The 17843-nt window shown below is 36.4% G+C and overlaps 1 protein-coding gene across 1 annotated transcript in view; it reads right to left on the bottom strand.

Annotated features, from left to right (window-relative positions):
* Positions 1-10885, bottom strand: part of GHITM (growth hormone inducible transmembrane protein) — a 281577-nt gene extending 270692 nt beyond the window's left edge. Inside the window, exon 1 of the mRNA XM_069863190.1 lies at positions 10876-10885. The gene's annotated coding sequence lies outside the window, so the exon portion shown is untranslated. The remainder of the gene's footprint in view (positions 1-10875) is intronic.
* Between the last annotated feature and the right edge of the window lie 6958 nt (positions 10886-17843).

The following is a 17843-nucleotide window of genomic DNA, read 5'->3' as shown; positions in this document are numbered from 1 at the left end:
GAGTAACTTGCTGGTGAGTACGACATTTAATCTCATTTCCTTTAAAATCAGGTGTAACCACAGCATTCTCCCATAATTTGGCAATAACCTGGGTCAAGGCCTCAGAGCATCTCTAAGAAGAAGGCACTCTGAGCATTCAGATTTTCACAGTCTGCCTTTCAGGGTGAGCATCATCACTGCCCACTGTTGAGGATTTAGACATACAGCTATAGTGGTAGCGGGGTAGGAAATTGCTCAGTTTTTCCTGAATTAACAGTATTCTACAGAGCCTCCGTTTTGCCTTTACACTAACTAGTGTGTAACCAACATGCGAGCATTCAGCACTCACCAAAAAAAGGATTTCTGGAGAAAACGACTTGAAAATCATACATTTTTAAGAGTGTAGAAACATATACAGAGATAAATGTGTGTAACGATTCCAAACATGTGACAGCATGAAGTGGAGTGGGTTGATGAAGAAACATTGTAATTATAAAACCCTGTAATCTGGAACCAGGCTAGCTGATTTCTGTAATGCTGTAATTCTGCTGTTTTTACATTACATTATATGGCTATGATATCTGATTAGGTAATTTACATGGAGTGATTTGACAGGAATTTTAAAATATCCTTACTGCTCTATATATCTATCAGAACGAACATTTCTATTTTACTAATTATGCAATGAGGCAAGAATTCTGATATCTGCCAGAAGATGAATCCAGCAGACTAGAATCTAATTAGAAAGTGCTTGCTATGTAGTAGAGACTTGGATGAGAATTTCTTCAAAGTCCTCCAAATACATGATTTTTAATTTGGAGGGATTTACACTTCTAAATGGCTAAATTTTACAAAACCAGCTCTCAGACTAAAGATTTTCTGCTGGTTTAAAACTCCAGTCTGCCCACTTCCATTTACTTTGGCCATCTTTTCACCACTATAACCCCCTATTTTGTTTTTTCTGTTGTCATTTCTCTTCCAGGATCTGTCACACCATTACTTTTCATTATATAGTCCTCCGACACTCCAGATCTACGCTCCTTATTTTCTTTCACCTTTGTACTTTTCTCTAACTGACCTTGCATACATACAGTTTTCACCACTGTTTCTAAATCTGCACTTCACAATTCTATTATCTACTGCTGACTTTTCTTCTTCAAACTAATATTCAACCTTCCTATACAGATGTCTGTTCCAAGCCAGTGCAGGTAATAAAAAATGTGTTGTGCACAGTTCTGCCTTATGCGCGTTTATATATTTAGCGGGTAATTCAGACAGAGAGGTTAGGATAGGAAGAATTATCTTGTGATCTCTCTGTCAGATCATAGAATAACCAGGTTGGAAGAGACCCACCGGATCATCGAGTCCAACCATTCCTATCAAACACTAAACCATGCCCCTCAGCACCTCGTCCACCCATGCCTTAAACACCTCCAGGGAAGGTGACTCAACCACCTCCCTGGGCAGCCTGTTCCAGTGCCCAATGACCCTTTCAGTGAAAAATTTTTTCCTAATGTCCAGCCTAAATCTCCCCTGGTGGAGCTTGACGCCATTCCCTCTCATCCTGTCCCCTGTCACTTGGGAGAAGAGGCCATCACCCTCATCTCTACAACCTCCTTTCAGGTAGTTGTAGAGAGCAATGAGGTCTCCCCTCAGCCTCCTCTTCTCCAGGCTAAACACCCCCAGCTCTCTCAGCTGCTCCTCGTAAGGCCTGTAACCTAACAGCTCAGAATAGATTCCTAGCTTTTAAAAATAGTTAGAATCATAGAATAATTAAGGTTGAAAAGACCTCTAATATCATCCAGGGCAAACCATCAGGCCAACCCCACTATGCATACTAAACCATGTCATGAAGTGCCATGTCTACCTGTTTTTTTGAACACCTCCAGGGAAGGAGACTCCCCCACTTCCCTGGGCAGCCTGTTCCACTGTTTCACCACTCTTTCTGTTAAAGAAATTTTTTCTAATATCCAATCCCCTGGTGCAACTTGAGGCCGTTTCTTCTCATTGTATCAACCATAACCAAAGGCATATTTATGCCAGTAAATTAAGCAGTGCCAGGAAAGAGGGAGATCACACTGTTAGGGGGCACAGAAACTTACTTGTTTAGACTGTTAAGTTTTTAGGTCTCAAACAGTTTTGGTGTGTAGCAAGCTACACTCCCCTAAACAGTTCCCTGGTTCTGGAGACAGCAGATAACAAAGGTAATTCCCATAAAAGACGTGATAGCTTGAATGTTAACCACCTATCCCTTGTGCTGGAGGTTGAAATTGTTTCATAATATAGACATGTTCTTTTTCATACCAGCTGACCTCACTGCCTGAGAATGATCCAAAGCACATTTAAATTAACTGTACACGTGTAACAAGTAAGTCCACTAACATTGTCTACCAATTCTGCCATTTTAAATGACTTTGGAGTTTACTGAGAGGCAAGAGAGAATACAAGAGTAATTTAGGATAAAATAGCTAAGAGGGTCTTTAATTATTGAATCCTCAAGCAATGTCATTTGTGGTCAATCAATAAGGGAGTTTGCACTGAACACCACATTAACTCATGTAAAAGGTTTGTCTCCAATGTTAATTTCTTTTATACAGTTTAACCATTGGAAGCTTATTTTGAAATATTTGCATGTGGAGCCACAAGACAGCTACAGAGCAAACATTACTGATGCATGTGAAACTTCTATCTGAACCCTGCATGGGAATTAAACATTAATGAGATACATGCAGCATATCTTTATTGCTGCTGGCATAGTGGTAGCACAGTGCTATTCTACACTGACATCACAACATCTTGGCAACCCAGAATTCGGAGAGTTTGCAAGGATTCAGGTCAGAATTGTGTATCATATTTCCCAGGATTTTCATGCTGAGCAGATGATATTTCAGCAACTCTGCTCCTCACCCCCACCATAAAAATGTAATTTATAAGTTTAAGTAATAAGCCTAGAAAACAAACCTCTCATTTACTTAACTTCATAAGAACTCAATGAAATATAGACATCTGATGAACAGAGTATTGTGGGCAAACTAGAAGTGCATACTGCAAGTTCAAAAGTTTTGTTCCAAGACAGTAATATGCAGGTGTGGGAAGAGCTTAGTAGAAAAATATATTCTATATTATTTCTGCACAGAAGTTCCACAGGTCTTCAACACCAGAACCAGCAAGGTCAAACCCAATTACTTAGGACTCACTTTATAACAAGTCCTATATTAATGCCTCGGAAAACTGAGTTCTTCTACATTTAGGTTTCTTGTTTCAAGTTCGCTGAAACATCTAAGGCTTCAAAAAATATTTGTCCAGTATTTAGTTATATTCATGGCTTGGTTCCCAGCATTGTGAAAACTGGCCCATATTCCATGATCTAGTACCACCTGAACCATGAAGTAAGGAACCCTGGACTCCTTATAAGGTCCTTACAGTGATCCTTCTGCTCAATTACATTAAGGCAGCACAGTATCATGGTTTTAAAATTTCGTCAGTAAATAGAGACATTTTTTTTTGTTTCCCCAAATTTATCATCTCACAAGACATGGTTGCAAAAAAAAAAAAATAAAGATTCTTACACACTCCACATACCACACAAAGTATTTAAAAGTAAGCCTGATGACAAGAAAAAGGGATGGCACCTCTCCTCTCTCATCACAGTTAAGGAGTGGTATCACCTTTTGCACCTACACAAGTTCGCATACAATTCTCATTTCCATAATATTAATTGCTCTCCATTAATGAAAGAAGAGATAAAACTGTCTTCTGTTTTCACAGTTCATTTAACTTAAACTTCCTCAACCTGAGAATCCTGGCTTCCAGCTGCAAAGGAGATTTAAAAGGAAACAGGGTTTTTTTTCCCTTAAACCTCTTTGGACAATGTCCAATAAGCGCTACTGACAGCATAGGAGGAAATCTTGCCCCTTCTAGCTGCATCCAAAAACCACTTTCATACCAATTTAAGGGGCATACAGCAAGAGATTCCCTCAGGAAACACTGTGGGGAGGGGCGTAACCTGTTTAGATCTTTCTGTTTGGATTCTTCCTTATCTAAACCTTTATTTCAGGTTAAAGTAGTGCACTTTTATTAAACTACTTTGGCAAATGAGGGTGAAAAAATAAATAGCAACGGGAACATGAAACATACTTGGAAAAACAACTCTGTTTTGTATAATTTTATGCCAGTTTGCAGACTGCCCTCTATAAAATACACTCTCAGGATTGTGCAGCACAGTATGGGTGTCAGCCATGGAAAATGGGCACAGAATTCTACACAACGGCACATGCAAGAAGGATTTGGTCTTCCACCAAAGGTCTAAAGAACTCAAGTACACACTTACAACAGAAATCTCACCAGCCTACCTGATGGATGCCCCCTCCTCTCCTTGACAGTGTTCGGCTATGTATAGAGCCAACCTCATAATGAGTCCCTTAGAGACAGATGGTACCTTCTCAAAGTGCAGAATAATGCACTTGGATCCCTATCTTTCAAAACCCTACATATTCCAGATCTTGTCAAAGAAACCCATTGGGAAATACCAAGCATAATACTAATTAAAACAAAAGAGAAGAAAACAAAGACACTGTCCTAGAAATAACAGTGAAAAAGTTTCTCCATTTTTTTCCAGTCAAAAAGGGATTTGCCAAATTCACATGAATCCCAAACCAATTAAATTCAAAGCTTTAACTAGCTTTTGAATCTTTATCGCTACTAACTGATAAGCACTAAGTAGAGTAATAAAACTCACATCTACCACTACCACCTCTCATCCTGAGAAATCCAGATAATTAACAATACATCATTTAAATGAGGAACTATGAAAAAAGCAATTCTAATATAACCAACAGGCCTTGTAAAACTGAATCCTTTTGGAATAAAGTCATTGAAAGACTGAGATGCTTATCACGGAAAAAACTTCTCACTTGTTTTAAATGTCCAAAATCATTTCCCTGTTTTCACTATCTTCTTACATTTTCCGTAAATTCTATTGTTCTTTAACAATTTAAAATAAAAACTTCCACCAAAAAGCAATTGGACAGTCATGTTTCACAAACTTTTATCTGCAGTTAACTGCAATATTCTGGGCAGGTAGTGCAGGGCATCACGTCACAATCAGAGATTAGTTTCAATCACGATCCAACCCTAGGAGACCAGGCCTTCTTTCACCACCCCCTACTCCTCTGTTTCCCTTGCTCATTGTTCTCACTCTGGATTCAGTAGGTGAAAGCTCTCAACTTCAGGACTAAGGTCCTTCTCTAAGAAAAACATAATAATTACTTATAGTTTTAACTTTTCTTTTGGAATATATTGAAAACTAAACCTTTTTTTCCTAGCTGAAGAGATGCAACAGACTTAAGAATTCATTCCTTTTCATGTTTTCCTTATGATTCTGATATATTTTATTATGTTTATTACTACTATTTTTACTGCCAACATCAAATAGCCCAACCATCTCTCAAACTAGAACTCAGCAAAACAGTGGCACGTTGATCACTTCTAGCAAACTAAAAATCTAATATCTATCAAACGTGCCTTTCTGGTTCCAAGCAATCATTTAAAGTAATCGTACATTAAAAGGGACAGACTATCAAAAGGCAGCAAGAATCATTAAGACCATTCTACAGAGATGTTACTGAACAAAACACCTTAACTATCATAGGACTACTTAGCTCAAACTGTGAAGTTTGTAGAGGTCTTATGACTATTGAAATGCAAATATGTTCCAAGTGATTGAAAACTTAGGCTAAACGTGGTTTCTTATGGATAATTCTAACTTTATGAAATCAAGTCTTTTGAACAGATACTGTCTGCTCTGACAATGATTTGTTTCAGAAACAAATCATTATTACTTTAAGCAGTAGAATTCATGTTCTGAAGTATTTTAGCAAAAGAAAGGTAAGTATCTGCAAATGATACTGAGTTGGCTCTGGTTAAAGTTATAATAGGTTTTTGTCTGTTCCACCTTACATCACTGTTTGTTTCAAAATCAGTACAGATTAAAAACGTATTGGACTGTCCCTGAACAGCACTCAGTCAAACAAGGCACTGTATACAAGCTCTTCTTGCAATGTTCCAATTGTTTTGGATACATAAGGTTCCCTGCAAAACCACTGAAGTAAATGCCAGTCATTAAAAACTAAACACTCTAATATTGTTTCATCATTCCTTATTTTACTGTCTCCTAGTCCAGTGGCAGGACAGCAAAACCAGAGCCGTGTACAGCCATGTAATGTTGCTGACAATGCTAGACAGAGGACGCATCACAAGATCATAAATACAGGTTCCATTAGAAAGAGCAAACCATGGTAGTATACGATCGGTTATTTATACTAACTTCTGAAATAAACCTGACCATAACACTATGGTGTTAATTACATAAGGATATTTGTAGGCTTGCTTTTCCTGTACTTTCTAGCACATTTTATTTTCAATGAGCTTATACAGTAGCATCAGTTGCGTTTTAACCGTATAAGCTTTTATTGAAAACAAACCAATAATTTTTCTGAGAGCACAAAGGTTAATTTTTATAATAATGCTCTGTCTCAATAGAGGTACACGCTTTAATCGTCTTTCTCACCATATAGTTGATAATTTCATGCACTTCATTACAAACTGCTCAAGGAAGTTCAGGTTCTCAATCCATTACTCAACTGCTGGCCAAAGCTATTCAAAAGAAAGCTCTTCCTCCACAGCAGAACTTCACTAACTAGCCCACACAGCTAGGCATAAAGGCACCAAATTCTCTTCAGATGGCCAAATAATTGCACAGGGATTGTGGGCACAGCTAGAAAGTTCCACTGTTCAGGCTTAAAGGTTGAACATATCCATGGGAACAGAACTATTTCTATGCAAAGCCCCTGAACTACCTTTTAGCCTTAACACTTTTAAGAGCAAAATTATTTTAAAAATCAATTCCAAAATCCTGGAAATAAATTGTAATATTCCAAAAGTTTAAAATAATAAGGATGACAAAATGGGAAGAATATCACACTTAATTTACTTTTGTTGGGTAATGATGAGTATCCCAAGAACCCTCTCTGTATCTGTGCGTAGCTGATCTGATCACTTGTTTCAGAGCTTGATGCACTCCTTTCATCTGCCAGCAGCATTGGGAAGAGAACCTCACATGGGAAGGACACTCTTTGACACCTAAACTTTTCTCCAAGATAGCATTGTGTTAGGATAGGCAAGTCCAGCTCTGGCTTTGAGGGCAGTGACAAACTATAACAGTTCTGCTTAGTCATCTTAATTTGTCCAAGTAACTCAGAACTGACAGGTATGATAAGTACCACAACAGGGACCTTAGACAATCACTATAAAGTTTATATAATTTTTTTGAGTGTGTATTTTGACACAGTAAAGTTTCAGGAAATATAGGATTTGGGGAAATCTTTCTTTCTTTTAAGTTCTGAAGGATAAAACAGCAAATTTAGATTTTATTCTCTGCATTCATGACAGATGTAGCAAAATCTTTTGCTTGTTCCTACCTAAATTTTAGCAGATCAAATGCATTTATAAGCATGTCAGAGTTCTGAAGGTGAGATCTAGAGATCGACTTTGATTTGGGTTCTGACGTCTTTCATTCTGAAACTGCCAGGTAATGCTGCTGCATACTGATTAGAAAAGTGCTTTTTACAGTAACATCTAGGTCAGGTAACCTACAGTGTAAGAGACTATATTATGAAAACAATTATTGTTCCTAGATTTACTTAACATTTATGTACACTTTAAGTTACATTTAAGGACTGAGACGAACAAGAACATTGTAAGCTTGTCCTTAGAATCTTGTTCTACATGACTTCATAGCTGTAGAGCTACGAAGCTCTAGTTGTACTTTAAGGAATGTTTCAAGATATTTTTGAACTTTTTACCCCACAAAGAGATGCTTCTCCTTAGGAAGTTTTGTATAAAATACCCACTATTACTCTACCTTTTCTCCTACAGCAGTTCTCTGCATTTTAGTTAGACCAAATCATTTATGTTTAACTGCGTATCTAATTAAAGTATAAACCATGTAAGATAATTTACGTGGCAAAGTATTCTGCAAACCATGGAAGCCAAGTAACACTTCCTAAACACAATCTATAGGTACCTATAAGCTTTTCTAAGGAACATATCCCTCAAAAGATATTAAATAGCCACTGTTTCTTAAAAAGACTTATTTCCAGAGAATTACTGAAAAAAAGAGAATAAATCAATTGACCCTGACTGATGGTTCTGACAGATTCCAACAATACATATCCTAATAAAAACAGTTAATCCTTTATTTTTTCAAGTATAAGACCAAAAGGCTTACAATAGAATAAAATATTGGAATGACCTGATGGGAATATTACCAAAGTAATTCTAATCTTTTGCCTCTGTAGATATCTTCTGCAACACTCTTTGTGTAGAAATACTTTTATATTCCAGAGGTCAAAGACTACTATGCTATGCCTTTTTCAGCCTCCAGAAAGAAGGCTTTGGCAAGCATTTACTAGTGGATAAAGAGCATCAACCTTACGACATTTATGTTTCCATTGGGCAGAGCGCAATTACAGCATTATCTACAAAAATACAGTAGAGAAGATACCACTGTATATGCTGTCAGCAGAGGAGTTCATAAAAATTCACTGAGTGTGCATCACATATAGCCTGCCATTGGTTAACATTGAGCCCTTCTTTCTCATAACGGTATATTCTCCAAGCTGAAAAATCTATGTATTTGCTCTTTGTTCAGTGTAATTGTGGAATGTATCATTTTAGTTAAAGGGAATTGGAAATGAATGTGTGGAACTCCCAGTTCCCAACAGACTGAGTTATCTAGTGCAGACTTGATTAAAGTTACGTTAAATAAACAATTTTGTTCTAGCTTTACTTCTTTCGCATTATCAAGTTTTCCACCATAAATGACACTTAATGTTTACACCAAATGGAAAGAAGCTCTACTTTGATGCTCTCTCATGACAAGTAGCACATCAAAAGAATTGATCAGGAGTAACCTAACAGCATTCATTCAGACTGTGCAATACTTACTGCATCATAAAATCTTTATTTACTAGTATCAACAGATGTTCTCGGACAGAATGATTTCAACATAAGAGAAACATGATTTATGGATAACACGCTTAGATGACTGCTCTTTAATAGTCACCTTTCCTCTATTCTCACCTTCAAGAATGCAGCTGCATGATTATCAACAAAAGCCATATGAGCAAGGCCCATAAAACCCCAAAAGAATAGGTTTCACTTAAGTATTTTTCTTTTTTTTTTTTTTGGCTACATTGGCGTGCTAGTTTAGAAGCTTCATTAAAGACAAGCTTCTCTACTATCTATCTAGCATTTGCTTCAAAATGTTTTCCATTTAGGTATTTCCACTACATAAAATATTTTGCATAGCAAAAGAACAGAATGCTGACCGTTCAACAGTTGTTTGACGTTTGCACCAAACTGGAAAATCAAAAAAAGCTTAACAAATGGGTACTGCACAAGCTGAATGAAAATAAAAATATCATTCCTACAATGTCTGCTCTACACTTATTTTGCACAACAAAGATTAATTGATTGCATCGTGACATGTGACAGTAAATGGATTCTACAGGACAACCAATGGTGTTCTGCACAGTGGCTGGACTGAGGTGAAGCACCAAAACTCTTACCCAAACTGAAGCTGCATCAAAAGAGTGTCATAGTGGCTGTTTGGTAGTTGGCAATTGGAATCATCCACTATAACAACCTGAATCCCTTCAAAACTTCAGCAGAGGTGTATTGCCAGGAAACTGAAAAAACGCACCCAAAACTGCAATGGTTACGTCCAACACTGGTCAATTGAAAAGGATCAATGACAATACCCAACTATGTCATACAAATGACTCTGCAGAAGCTGCACAAACTGGGTTTATGTAGCTCTGCCTCACCCAGCTTACTCACCAGATCTCTGTCCCACTGACTACCACATTTTCAAGCACCTCAACAACTTAATGCAAGAGGTTTTCCACAACCAAGCAACAGATCAAAACATCTTTGAAGAAATAATCAGTTCCAAGATTCTAAATTCTATGCTACCGGAATAAACAGACTTATTTCTTATTGGCAAAAAATGCATAGATTCTAATGGTTCTTTCGATTAATACATTTTTTTTTCTTATCTGAGATACGCTGCTTGAAAGTTGGTGGTTAAAAAGTTGGTGGTAAAAACTACAATTATTTTTGCACCAACCTAATAATTTTATTAGTTTCCTTCAGCAGATATATAATTAAAATATTCCTTTGAGGGAGTCCTAAAACTTTATAGCATAAGCAATTAAAAGTATGATGTTTAAACATATCCTAAGAGCAGGAAGTATTATAATTTGTTTTGATTATATGCCTGATCTTCAATACAACTTTACAAAACTATCAAATCTGGATCGACTCTGGAGTTCAACATGACACACACGTTCTAAAAGACCAGCATTACAGAGACTGGCAGATGGGACCAGCCAGGAACAGAAGCATAAAGCATAAATCAGTATGTCCTAAGGCTGCTGATTTTCTGTGAATTAGAGGGAAACTTTTTTATTCATACATTTTTTTGCTTTCGGCAGTTTGCCATTAAAACCAGTATCAGTGAATCAGTAAAATTTATGTCCCGTAGTCTGCATGGTTTTCATGATAAATCTGTCCTCTCTCATGTTGCCAGCTCCTTTAACACTGCTGCAGTTGTCAACTTTACAGAGCACTGACACAACCATAGATGAACTGGAATTTTTCTATGTTCTACACAGGATCCATTGATCAAATGGCTTTCTAACAGTAATTAAGTTCTAATTGCTTGACTTGCACCAAAATATACAAGGAAGCTTAGAACTTTAACTTAAAATTTCCTTTTTTCCTTTTTTAACTAAAACTTTCAGTGTCCTCACAATTCTGAGCTATTTTCAGAACAAACTACCCGTGAGGGAGGAATTGTCTTCTGGTCAAAACCTTCCAAACTGAAACTAGCTCTTGGTCCTGTTTCCAGTTCTCCACAAATTATTTTGAAGGAACATCAGCAAGTCATTTACTCACTCTATACTTGTCTTCTTGGGTTTGTTTTTTCTTTTATCCACGTAGTATGGAAAGAAATATTTCAAAGCTGTCTTATACATGAGAAAACATACAAAACCTTGTTTGAGATTTACAGATTTCTTCACATATACCTAATTAATTATGCATTACCACAATCACCTCTCCATAGAAAATAATGTGTCACTTCCAACTCTAGATTTTGGGAAGGTCTTTGACAGCTGGAAACCATCTTTTTCCAAATTCTTTTGTTTCTTCTGATTCAGCCAGAGTAAGATTCCTTCTCTTGTTTGGGACCTCTACCTGCCGCTGTTAGACAATTTGTAATTTTTATTCAGTCGAGAAATTATTTTTTATTCTTTTCTGAACAAGAATGAAAAGATTTAAAGATGATTTCTTTCCCTTAAGCTTGTGCTCAGTAATGAATAAAAGACATAAAACTGTAGAAAAGAAACATTCGGGAAGACTGAAAGAATGTAGACTTATGCCAATAGTGTCAGTGTGAAAGAAGTCTTTCAACGTCAGCAGACTTCAGAATCATATTCTCCTTCCAAGATTTATTGTCAAGTATTGTAAGTGGAAAATAATTAAAATATTCAGAAATCCAAAAGCTGGATGATCCCTATTTGTCTCCCTGTGGATTTTTTATTTTTTACTTAAAACCGATTATCAAACTGGATCCCTAGAAAACAAGATCAAAAGCAAAAGGAAGAACTGTTCTCCTAGTCTGTTACCTTTTATTTTTAAACCTAATTTAGACCTGATGCAGCTTAATAAAACAGAGCAAAAGGTTCATAAGGGTTTTTTTTGTCACATTTTTCTGCATCTGCCTTCTTCAGAAGCAATAATCACAGACAATTTAATGGGAGGTTGCTGTTAAACCTGGCTCTCAATTCTCTACTAGCTTTAGAATATACTCAATGTAACAACATAAATTGCAAGTATCCTCACGCAGTCAGCATTAAAAGGGGAAAAATACTGATCTTCATCAATATTCGTGCTGCACTGAACTAGATGAAGAGGGAGTTTTTGAGTCATTGCCCTTTGAAAGATGCCTATATTCCAAACGTTATCACAATCTGACAGAACAATAAAGTAGAGGAGTTACAGCCTATGACAGATCTGTAAGACCAAGGATTGCTTTAGAGTCATTCTTATACAATCTTGATCTAGAAATGCAGCCCATTCTATAAACCAGTTAAACCCTTAACATCAGAAGCTAGAAAAAGTAAATAAAAACTAAGGTCTCCAAACCGTTTTCTAACCTGCCATAAAGAAAGAGCGCAAAATGTCCCCAAAATACATGATAAATGTTTGATAACCGATACCTGAACTCCAGATCTCTTAGCTTGCTGTCCAGGCTAGTAACACAGTTGTCTGTTGCTAATGACCAAAGAATATGTTGGCAGGAAATGAAATATTGCAATAAATGAATTAAAAATGAAAATTAAAATGAATTGAAATGCTTTCATTAAAATAGAATTTTGCAAATAAGCACAGAAAAGTGACTTGTATGATAATTAGCCAGATGGAATTTAGCCAAAATCACTTGACTATATGAATAAACGTCATGTAAATATTATTCTAAAGAACGATTTTGCAAATATAGTGCTTAATGTTACACCTTTATAAACAGCTGTGAGATGAAAGAACAGAACTACTATTTGAATGAAAACTAGCATACATCAAGTGATTAAATATAATAACATACATGTTAAACGAGCTCTTTTATTAAGCTTTATGCTTCAAAATAAATTGGCTAATACAAAAACCTACCAAAAACATCTAATAAATTTTGTAGATTACTGTGTTCACTTAAGAGATCATTCAAGAATTAGTGGAATAAATTAATATTTAACAATATTCATTACTCCACTAGGCTCACAAAATATTTCAGCTCTAGGATTAAAAGCCTAACAAATTTACCATTAAAATAATGATGCATCATCAATGATTAGACCTACCCTGAAACACAGGACAACATTTTACAATCCTTTTCTGCAACAGCAAGATATCATACACATTGAAGTCTAAGGCTGCTGATAATATTAATTTTTAGCTGCAGATTCCTGTACAAGACAAAAGGGAAATAAATAATCACTTCCTTTTCAGTATGCTGACAACTATCATAATTATAGGGTGGCTTTGGATATGAATAACACAGCTTAATGAATCAGCACTCCAAATCCTCCATCTTGTGGTGTTTGGTTTTTATTATATCCCCCCCCCCCCCCCCCAAAATACATAGATATGGATTTGATAAATTCTCTTTAGTAGCTGTTGCATTGGTAGGTATACACCCAGTAAGATATTCAGACACTGTATTTACTGGTTATTATTTCTTAATTGCAGCACTACTGAAGTAGAAGGAGTTGTTAATTCATGGTCTCAGATGAAATTGCACTGTTGTATGTTACTAGCTAATCACCCAGTTTATAGCAGATAGTTTTAACTGTGAATTCCACTCTAATTTTGCAACAGAGAGTGCATAGAAATCCTTAGATCCCAGAGATGTTTAGTTTCACATTATCCTCTTTCATAAATCAGAGCATTCATCCTCAGCCTGGATATCAAACAATATTTGATCAGCAGTCAGAGCTTTTATTGCCCTAACAATGACCTGTTCACATTCACGTACGCAGTTGCCAAGATATTTCTTTTTAATAAATTCCATTAGTTTAATACATATGTTAAACATTTTGTTTGCAACAAAAATGGTACATAAGTCAGTGGCATTTACCTTTGTGGTTACAAACACAACTCAGAGTGCTGCCTGACATCACTAATCACCTGTCAAGAGATGTGCAGGACCCATACTTCATTTCTGTTTATGTTAAGCTCTGCCTGTCTGGCAGTAGTTAAACTCCCTCAATAGAGTAAATGCTAAAACGTACTCATTTTACCATTAGATAATAGTGATGAAAAGGATTCCATAAAAGTCACAGCTATTCCCACAGCTGCTTCTTCATTGTGTTATGGCAGGTTTATGACTATATAGCATTCTTGACATCAAAATGGAGTATTAGACAATACCTTCTTCATCTCCCAAGAGCTGCTTTAATTATAACTTCATATATTAATAATAATTACCTGGTAATAATTTTCATCACCTATATAACATAATTTTCAAAGCAGTGCCTACGTTTTCCATTAAGCAATAAATTTTCAGAGCAGTTTTGGGGACAAACAAATTTTAACTCCATTTTAAAGACAGAAGAGCTTTAGCTGTAAAGCTAAATGATAATCCTATGAAACTTCATTTAGAAGTAAGATTAAGATTACACCTCAGCAAGTCATGAATATGACAGTATACTCAAGATTTTATCTTCTGCCCATGCAACACAAAGCTTTCAAGGTAAGATTTACAATATTACTACACCAAAAGAGGTATAATTTGTAAGGAAAAGAAAACAGAAAATGAACAGATTTATTAGCTCAGTATTTTATACTTTTACATCATGATGGAAACCTTGGTCTATGTTTCAGCCTTTTACACAGCAGAAACAAACCACCACCAAGACTTCCTGAGTATTTGTTACAATATTCACTCCTAAAGTGACAAGTTCCACGGAAACCACTACAATGCATTTAGTTTTCAGTTTTGGCCCTTCAGCATTCCAGTATTAGAGATCTAATTTCCAATATAAGGATTTGTAAGCTATCTGAAGAGGAATACCAACTATCTTCACTGCTATGTATACTAAAGTTGCTCTGTGACTCTGTATTACATGCAGGACATTCTGATGCTTTTTGACTACTCTGACAGGAAGAGGAACATTGATCTGAGTGATGCTAAGATGATTTAGTTACCATAGCAATACCCTTTCCAGGAGCAAGGCTTTGTTTGAAGTTGTTCCAGGTTCTGCTTTTTTTTACCAGATGCTCTTCCAGCAGTGCCAGAATGAACAAACTTTGGTTTCATAAGTGTTAAATATCTGACAGATGCTTTGATATTTCTACACTAGAATTGATGGCCAGTTTTAATCTCACCATTTGCTTCTATTTGCAGGATTAAGCAGCTGGTGCTAGCTATGTTTTTTGTCCCTACCATGCAAAAATAATCAAGTTGCTGCATTTTCTTTCTTCAGGGTTGCCACTTTCTCACCTGATTCATTTGCAGAGGAAGCTCGATAATCAAGCCAAACAAGGGCTTACAATCTAGGATATTTTGGGGTTGCTTTTTTATTATTATTATTCCTCTAGTCCTAATGTTATAAAGTATGTTTTAAAGCTGAGCTCTACATTTTTTGCATCACAAGTCATTAAAAAGGAGTACAGAGACTTTGAGCTCGATACTCCTGTCATATATAGAGGCTTCCACAACCACGTGCTCCAGAAGTCTCCATTACTAGAGAACATGATTACCTTGTTTTTCTCTTCTGTAATAGTGCCATAATAGAAGATTAGGACTTCAATCTTCATCACTCACATGATCAGAGAAAATATGAGGACAAATTCAAATAAATTTGAAGGGACACACAAAAACTTTAAGAGAAAAGTCCGGCTCATAAGCAGTATACAGAATCTTATGTATAACTCTCTCAGTCTCTGAAAAGCAACTATCAATTAAGGAATTTTGTGTTCCTAAGATGCATCTTAGGCAGATCTCAAAGTCTTATTGTGTGCATAGACAAATATGATTAAAAAATGACAGGGAGAAAATGTGCCATACATCAAAAAGACTCATTGATTTGTTAAAGAGAGCTGGCTGTCTTAGCAGGATCTCTTCACTGTACCATAGTATATAAAGGAAGCTGACTAGAAGGCTCACTCGAGGTAAGCTATTTACCATAACAAAGAAGGAAGTATCCTATGAAGGTAGGAGGCTAACAAAGATAATGATCGCTCCTGCTGAACTGTGTTATCATTAAGCTGTTGAACAAAAGGAAAAAAACTAAAAGGACAGCTCAGGAGACAAGAATAAGGATGCACAGAACAACCCCAGGCACAAAGTAACTTAGGCTAGGTGAAAGGCAAATACTGTCAGTTTTCCCACGACTTTCTATGTATACATTTCAAACTTGCTCAGCTTGCTCTGTGAGCATAGGAAACCTGAATCAATCAAGTCCGCAAAGATCACTGTGGATATAGTAAATTTATATTTTGTTTTAAATGAAAGAAAATCTCACTGACATCTCTCATTCCACTCTGTACCCCAAATTCAGCAAAAGAGATGGCTGCCATCTCATTATCCACTGACACAACAAGAAAAAAAACAACCAGGGGTTTGAACCTTAAAATATTAAGGATTCTTCTAGCTAGTCCAATAGTACTAGGAAAAGTGTAAGAAAGAGGAAGCTGAGAAACTTGAAACAAATTTCTTCCAAACACCTGTTAGCAATGCCAGGCATTTCTCCAGGTAAGTCCCCTTGAAACAAATAAGGTGTGGTGTTTTGTTGGTTTATTAGGGAAGAAAGTAACTACAAGCTCTGTACCATTTAGGTCAAGTTGTCTCTTACTACTTCACCTGGCACATTGTTAAAATACAGCAATTCCAATCAAATTAAAAAAAATATGACTTAAACCCTGTTCTTCATGCAGTTAAGCGTGCTGCTGGTTGGGCTTTTAACTGTCTTTGTCTGTACAGACACTTTAACACAGCTGTGTGGGGCAAGGAAACTACAGGATTGGAGGTGTACGGAAAATAGTTCACTCTCTTCAAACACTTTGTCAGGCTTAGGCATAACAGTATCTCTCTGGCTCTTCTATTCCTTGCTCTGAGTATGTGGCTGAAATAGCTACGTGTCTTGCAGCAGAGACTGAAAACGATTCTCAAGACTTTGGGGTGTTTTTTACAGAACACCAGTTCTGTCCCTGCCACAGTGAAGTAAAATTTCAGTGATAATATTTATATCCAAATATTGCATGACTAGAGCAATTGCAGTTCATGTCAATGAAATGAAATCAAAGGTACTACGCAAAAATCACAGCCTATTTGAAAAAGTGTTTTAAAACAAATCATAAAATATAAATATACAAAGATGCCCATTCTCTAATAATCTGTTTCTTGAATAAATGTGCTACACAACAGAGGACAATTTGGAGTAGCAGGGAGAAAGTTCTAGTTCCTAATTAATACAGCAAACAAAACAGACTTGAAAATGAAAAAATGGATTGAAAATGCCGGTAACAGATAGGGTCAAGTACAGGCACTGCACAGTGAGATTAATTTGGTTTTATTAATGACTACTAGAATATGTTTCTCCCTCAGCTAAATGACAGCTGCATTTAATCTGCCTAAAATCCTTCAGTGTAAAGTAATGGGATGGAATGGAAGTAGGGCAAGAGACAGAGCCAGCAACAAGTTTTAACAATAGCCAGAACTTCCAGGTCAGGCCAATTTTGATCCCAACATTCTAGTTTCTTAGCCGATATGGAAAGCTTTTCATAACTTGAACAGTTGATCGTGCTTCAATTCAATAACCTATCATATGAAGCTTCATATGCTTCTTTACCACATACACCCCATGAGTATTTCCCTTCAAGTCTTCCCAGCGGAGCTGCTTTTCACAGTTCTTTCTAAACTCTTTTGGAGAATTACTCATTCAGGGAAGATAAATGAGACAATGCCAGGTAGGTAAACTTTCAAAAGGAACATTACGTTGATGGAAACATACCTCTAACACCACCCTTGATAATGCTAGCACTGACTGCCATCACATTTCCTTCTCTGAAGCTTGCTAAAGCAATATTGCAATACCACAACACACCAGAAAACCAATTGTTTAATAAGTTCTATTTATGGCAATTCCATTGTTCTCCTCCCTCATATTTTGCCATCCTTCTCCAGATGATTCCAAATGCAAATGATTGTAAAGAGACAGGAGGAGTAGTAAATTAATTGACCA

The sequence above is a fragment of the Phaenicophaeus curvirostris genome, chromosome 9 (genome assembly GCF_032191515.1).
Source record: "Phaenicophaeus curvirostris isolate KB17595 chromosome 9, BPBGC_Pcur_1.0, whole genome shotgun sequence".
Lineage (NCBI taxonomy): Eukaryota > Metazoa > Chordata > Aves > Cuculiformes > Cuculidae > Phaenicophaeus > Phaenicophaeus curvirostris.
This window is presented reverse-complemented; position numbering and strand designations above follow the sequence as displayed.